This window comes from Juglans microcarpa x Juglans regia, chromosome 3S, assembly GCF_004785595.1.
Source record: "Juglans microcarpa x Juglans regia isolate MS1-56 chromosome 3S, Jm3101_v1.0, whole genome shotgun sequence".
NCBI classification, from domain to species: Eukaryota; Viridiplantae; Streptophyta; class Magnoliopsida; order Fagales; family Juglandaceae; genus Juglans; species Juglans microcarpa x Juglans regia.
Window position 1 is genome coordinate 1,550,220 of NC_054599.1, and position 7,360 is coordinate 1,557,579.

At 35.8% G+C, this 7,360-nt stretch overlaps 1 long non-coding RNA gene across 1 annotated transcript in view; it reads left to right on the forward strand.

Annotated features, from left to right (window-relative positions):
• Nucleotides 1–6,840, forward strand: part of LOC121258099 — a 97,948-nt gene extending 91,108 nt beyond the window's left edge. The window contains exon 4 of the long non-coding RNA XR_005939337.1: nt 6,234–6,840. This is a non-coding gene — a long non-coding RNA (uncharacterized LOC121258099). The remainder of the gene's footprint in view (nt 1–6,233) is intronic.
• The last annotated feature ends 520 nt before the right edge of the window (nt 6,841–7,360 follow it).

Here is a 7,360-nt window from a genome sequence, read left to right on the forward strand (position 1 = left end):
TCACTTTGCACACTTTTTCCTTTGTTGAGAAGATAAAATTCTGCTAGTTCATCAAACTTAAGGCTTATGGAGGTTATTTAATGACTCATCTCCTCAACCATATTTTCTAAATTATTTTCTTTCCTTGTATATTTTCTTTTTCCTTCTTTTTCTTGTAATTTTCTTAAATTAAAGCAGTGTGGTCTTATATGACCAAGCATACCACAAAAATGACAAGTAGGAGTAAACTTACCTTCATACTTACCTTGGTTGGGCTTTTTTGTCATTGGTCTATCATGTGAGGCCCTTGGAACATGAGTTTTAGACACGACCTTCTTTGAAGCTTCCTCATCTTGACTTCTTTTAACAAAAATGATACCTTTTAATGAAGTGACAGCGGATGATGAGGCTTTAAGTTCCATACCTTGGGAAGTCATGTACTCCAAACCCGTGCTATCGCAACTAGATTTTTGAAAACTCAACATCTCATCTAATTTCTGAGTTGTAGTTTTTTTCTTGTATTCTTGTACTCTTTTCAATTCATTCTCAAGTACTTCACTTTGAGTGTTCAATATTGATACTTCAATATCAAAAATTTTTAATGCCTCAGACAGATTATTCTTTTCATTCTTCACGGCTATGAGCTTATTGTACAACTTCTTATTTAGTTTTTTCAGCTTGACCACCTCTTCACATAGATCATTGTAGGCTTCTTGTAAACTAAGTTCATGATCAACCACAACTAGAGCAACCTCCGAATCACTATCATCATCATGACTTTCAAATTTGGTTAGATTAACATCAGAAAATTCACCAACAATAGCAGAAAAGGCTATAAATGAAATTTCATCCTTAGATGATGAATTGAAATTTTCAGAATCAAAATAGTCACTAAGTGTGACGTTAATAGCTTTTCCTTTGTTTTTTTAAAGTTTGAACACTCAATTCCTATGTGACTATAACCTGAACATTCATAGCACTTTATTTTATCTTTGTTTCATTTTTCAGAATCACTTTTTTTATTAGAAAATTCCTTACCTCTGTTTTGCTTTCAATTTGTTCTCTTGATGTTAAATAAGAATTTTCTGAATTTTCTCGCAATGAGATATATATCCTCATTGTCTAAATTTTCTTCATTAGAAAAATCATATCGATCTCCTTCCACAGTTTTTAAAGCAATGGACTTACCTTTTCCTGTTTGAGGAAGAGATGACTCATATGTTTGTAAGGAGCCGACCAGTTCTTCAACCTTAATAGCATCCAAATCCTTACTTTCTTCAATGATTGTAACTTTTGGGCGAAATCTTTCAGGCAAGGACCTTAAAATCTTTCTCATGACCCTTGAATCCTCCACATTCTCCCCGAGATTAAACCTGAAATTCACAACATCGTTAAGTTTAGCATGGAAATCATTTAAACTTTCGTCTTCCAGCATCTTAATCTCTTCAAATTTTGAGGTTAGCAAATGTAATTTTGAATTTTTTAAGATTTTGGTTCCTCATGTGTGACTTCCAATATATCCTAAACTTCTTTGGCCACCTCACACATGGAAATTATCTTCAATTCTTCAGAAGAAACTGTCATAAAGAGAGCATTAAGTCCTTTATTATTCCAATTAGAGTTGATGATCTCATATCGGGTCCAAAAGCATCAATAGTTGTCTTGGGTTTAGTCTATCCTCGCTCAACTGCATATCACACATGTTCATCCAAAGATTTGAGGAAAGCCCTTATATGAACTTTCCAATATGCATAGTTTTCCCCATCAAAGTGTGGCGAGACATATAACGACATAGTCAACAGGGGCACAGATCACACTTGAATGAGTGAACCCCACGCTGATGCCAATTGAAATTATCCAAGTACCTTGTATTGAAACATAGCAAAAATATCTATCAATTCACTCAACAAATTAGTTAGTCGTTAATCATGCAATTGTTTAATAATTAAAATAATATAAAGTAAATAAATTGCATAACACCAAGATTGGTATCGAAGGAAACCTCTTACTTGACCACTGCAGTAGCAGCCAGAACCTCTTATAATTTTCAAACATTGGATTTTCTCCTGGAACTCCAGTGGCTAAAACTCGATCAATCAATTCTTCAACATGGAGCACGATCACAATATTTGAGAGAAACAATATGAAACACCAAAATATACACTAGAAGGTGCTCGAAAAAATATCTAGATCTGAATCTCTACCGATCCTAACCAATATGATCATTTAAATAAATAATCCGAAAGAAGTTTTAGTTTTAGTAGGACTCTACTGACAGAGTGAATCTTTCATGAAGAATTCTCCTAATGAAATGCTTACACCTGCGATAAATTCTCTCTACTGAAACTGAACCTTGTTCAACTTCTATTATGGATACGAGCAGATTCTTTGGGACTTGATTTTCACACATTTGACTTATCTAAAGAACCTCTAATATTCCCTTGATAAACTCAATCTTGTTATAGATAAAATCATAATAATTTACATTCATTAAAAATACAAAATTAATGATAGGATAAACTCTATCATCTTAATTACCTAGTCCTGTCCAAACTTATCAACTTAGTCACCTAGTCCTAGCTAAATTCTTGCATCTACAATCCCAAAGATTAGAGTGAATATAGTCGACAGTATTTTTAGTTCTGTGAACCATGTAGTAAACTGAATCTTGGATTGTTTTCCAAACATATAATATTCACAAAACTCAAGTTTTCCTATCTTCTAATCACACAACAAGCCCTGCTTACTCTGATCAGACATCTCATTTTCACTCATATGACCCAAATGCATGTGCCACAAACGGGTAATGTTCGAGTCTAGGTCATTTGAAGGAAATAAAAACTATCTGTCTTATCTCCTCTCATTACAATCATGGAGCCCTTACTGACTCTAATAGCTCCACCTACACCGGTGTTTCAGAAATCCAAATAATCAAGAGTGCCCAAAGAAATAAGATTTTGTTTAAATCTAGGATGTGTTGGACGTTAGACAATGTCCTGAAAATCCCATCAAACATCTTAATCCTAACTAAACCAACCCTAGCAATTTTACATGCCATATCATTTCTCATCAAAACAGAACCACCGTTGATTGGCTCATACATAGTGAACCAGTCCCTCTTGGGACACATATGAAAAGCACAAGTTGAGTCCATGACCCACTTGTCACCGAATGATAATAGCTTAGTTTTGCACATTTATCTCATTAGTAGATAGCTTTATTATATTTAGTTTAGGTTAATTCATGCATATTATAGGTTGTTTTAGAATAATGTTCTTTTCTCAAGTTTGTGATTAAAATGAGTCTTATTACATAAATATGTTTTTGTAGGGTTTGAGGCTAATTTGGATCAAGAAAAAAAAAGAAAGAAATCACAAAGGAAAATCGCAAAGAAATCACATACCTTAGTGATTGGATCATAATTTTCCACTCACACATTTGATTGATGTGAATCTTAATGCATTGGAAAGCTATCTTAATGGGCTACAAATTCATAATGATAAGGATGTCTAAATTCTGAGTCCTGAAGTACGTACGCAGCTGTCAATCCGAGTCTTAAAAGTTAGGCTATTTTTTATGCGGGAATCATGAAAAAGTTAGGGTTTCTTTTATACCTGGGGGGAAGCATGTCATTGGACGAAAAATTGAGTGAGAGGAGGCCAGGAAAAATTTTAGTTTTTAGTTTTATTTTCTTTGGCTAATGGATTGCTAAACACCTTGCTAAGGTGTAGGGTATAGCCCAACCATCTTTTGATATGTTCTTAACAATATGTTTATGGTCTTTATGTTTAAGTTTTGGTGTTTTCTGACTCATTTACCATTCTAGAAAATAAATTTATTCTATATAATTCTTGATTTATCATAGGCTTTGGGCATGTTGAATGCTTAAAATTCCCTACACAAAAATTCTCCAGATCTATGTTGCCTAAAATCAATCCAATTTATGAAACTATCTTTGAAAAGTAATATGTGCTTTAATGGCTAAATCATCCGACTAAGATCATCTTTCGTATGAATTTGTCGAGTTATAAAATAGATTGTTGAAACTATCATTAGATGCGTTGTGTGCGAATCCTGAAGCCGTAGTGTTTTAAGATGTCGATATTTTTCTCCATAGTTTTGACTTTTTTTTTATTATTATTTTTTGCAACTCAATCAACTCTTGATAATCTTTTCTATTAAGTTTTATTTTTCTATTTGATTTTCTTGCTTTAGATTGCAATTCTACACCCTTCCATGTTGATTCGATCTCCGACTAACCGAATTATTACTGTGCGACAATCCTACACTTGGGAGCATTATTAAAGTCACAACACCAAAGCGACCAGTTGAGCCACTAATTGCTATGACAATATCTGAGCCATTAGACTTTTCAATAGCAACTCTAATAGCATTAGAGGAACTAGTGCCTTCCTTTTTGTTTTTCAGTTTAGGAGACTTATTTTTGTAATGACCAAATTTATGACAGTAATAAAATTTAACATTTTTCTTGTTAAACTTTGACTGTGAACTACCCTTGGATTTACTTATGTTCTTCTCTGAACCTCTCTCACTAGATCTACCCCTACTAGAAGAACCCTTAACAAACAAACCACTGGCTTGATTATCTGTCCCCTTCAAATTCAATTTAGTTCTCAATTCCTTAGAATTCAAAACAAATTTCACATTTGTTAAGGAAATAATATCTTTGCCATACAACATTGAATTCATAAAGTTATCAAATGACATAGGCAACGAACACAGAACAATTAAGACTTGATAATTTTCTTTAAGCTTAATGTCAATATTCCTCAGATCATTTTATTAAGTTCATCTAAGTGTTTAGAGATAGGAGTACATTCCTTCATTTTTAGTGTGTATAACCGCTGCTTCAGATACAAACGATTGGTGAGAGATTTCTTCATATACAGAGTCTCAAGTTTAGTCCAAAGACCAGCAACAGTCTCCTCATCAGCAACCTCTCTCAAAACTCTATCTGATAATAACAACAGAATAGCACTGTGTGCTCTTCATCTTCTCTTCATGGTATAGGAGAATCATCAGATACCTTCCCATCCAACACCTTTGACAAACCTTGTTGTCGTAGCAAAGCCTTCATCTTGATGCGCCACAAACAAAAACTGTTTTGACCGTCAAATTTCTCCTATTCAAACTTTTCCATAGCCATCCCTTAGCATCTCGCCCAGAGCCTGACGCTCTGACACTAGTTTGTTGGGATAAACCGATTATCAAAGGCTAATTTGAACTACAACAACGGAAGCAAACAAAAGAAATAACAAGATTCACACACATACCACCAAGATTTAAGTGGTTCGGCTCACTGTGAGTCTACGTCCACTGGCGGGATCAGTCTCAATGAATTTACTATCAACAAAGATGGGTACAAGAGATTAATTGCAAAATCCTCTTCCCAAAGTACCAATACACTCTTGGGAATATCACAAGAGGACCACTCTCTATCTCTCTCGCTAAGTTCTCGGCAACTTCAAACTTAAAAAGTGAAAAATAGAATGAAAGCATTCGAATTTATATTGAAACGGCGCGAAACCATGGAATATGAACATTTGCTCGAATGAAGTGTCGAGCGGTGCTTGAGCAAACGTTAGGGCTTGCATCTTGCTCGAGCTGACTGTCAAGCAACTGATGAATGAACTCTCAAGTTGAAGCTTTGCTTGAGAGACAAAGACATCACTCGAGCGAACAATCTGTAGATGCGCTTTTTCAACATGATTTAAGCCACCTCTTAACAAGCAGCCCAATCATATGAACCATGGTTGTTTGGAGCTTGAGAAACAGAGGCGATTCGAGTAGAATTTATTGCCAGTGTAACGATTGTCTTTGGCGTTGTGGGGGTTAGGTTTATGTTCATAAAAAGCACGAGAACATCAACTGGAAGCCTCGTGGAGAGAAGATCGAATCTCAAAACCTTAAAGCAGACGGATCAATTCTGCATAAGTGGGCATGGGAGGCTTTAATGTGGGCATTGTGAAAAGCTCATATTTAGCCCCAAGGCTATTCAATAGAGAGAAAACCTTCATCATATGTTGCACAGGGCACCTGATGGCAGCAAGGTTATCACAGAGACCATTGAAAGTGCATAAGTGATCGGTTAGGGTGGTGTTTGGTTCCTTCCACAGATATGTAAGCTGCTAGGTAAAGTGGAACTCACACTTCTATGAATCCTGGGCATTGGCTTCCTTCAAGGTGGACCAGATCACCTAAGCAACTGACTCCAACATGACAACAAGGCTAAGTTCCTAAGATCCACCCATGAAGTAGCCTACCTGATTTGCGCCACTGAATAAATTCTTCACTAAAGGAGCTCTGATCAGAGCCTGAAGCTCAATCAAGGGCACCATATGTTGGAGGTGTCGAGCTCTCACCAATCGAAAATATGATCAACTAGGTCTTGGCTCTCTGCCAAGGCCAAAATTTGCTCATGCCACATTGGGTAATTGGAGTTGGTGAGGTGCAAGGTAACAAAATTCCCAACATTGAGGGAGATGGTAGCCATGGGAGGAAGACTTTGTTACTCTCACACAGGCTTTGGTACCATGAAGAAGAGTGCACACAAGGTGTTTGAGAAAAATACTCACTCACTGTGAGAGAGCCGAGAGTCTTTGTATTCATTTATATACAAGGTACAAGGTTCTATTATGAATAATACTAGTTGTATTGACGGTTGGAATGCAAGATTATACAAGGAAAAATAAAGTTGTAATTATCTATATGCTTCCGTTGGGTTGAGAGGTTCTCATATATAGGCTAGCAATTGGGTGAGTTGCCATGTATATAGACGCGAATCTATATTTGGTATATGCCCATGATTGGTGCATAGCTGTTGGGATTGAGCTACGTTGATATCCTAAAATTAAATGCTAATGGGTGTAAGTTTTGCACCCATTTGGACACTACATGAATCATGGGATCCATTACTAACAATTTCGAATGATTATTTTTGTCGCAAATAAGTTTTTCCAAGGAATACTTTATTTTGTTGCAAATACTATTAAATATATGCACTAAATAACTACAAGTATTGAACAAAGACTATACAAAATGGAGGTAAATAAGCAACTGCATATTTATGATGAATACCAATAAATAAGTTGGTAAATAATTTTAGCCAATTTTTGGTGGGGGGAGATGGAAGGGAAAAACAAGTTTCATTGGCGTTCTTGGGGGAAAGTGTGTAAACCAACTTCGGAATGGGGTTTGGGTGAAAGAGACCTCAAGGAAGTTCAGAAATCGTTACATATGAAACTTGTGTTCAGGTTACTCACCTCTAATAATTTATGGGCGGATTGTTTTAAGGCCAAATATGGTAGGAACAATCATGTTCTTGCTCGGATGGAGAGGCCAGCTGATTCAAGGTTCTAGA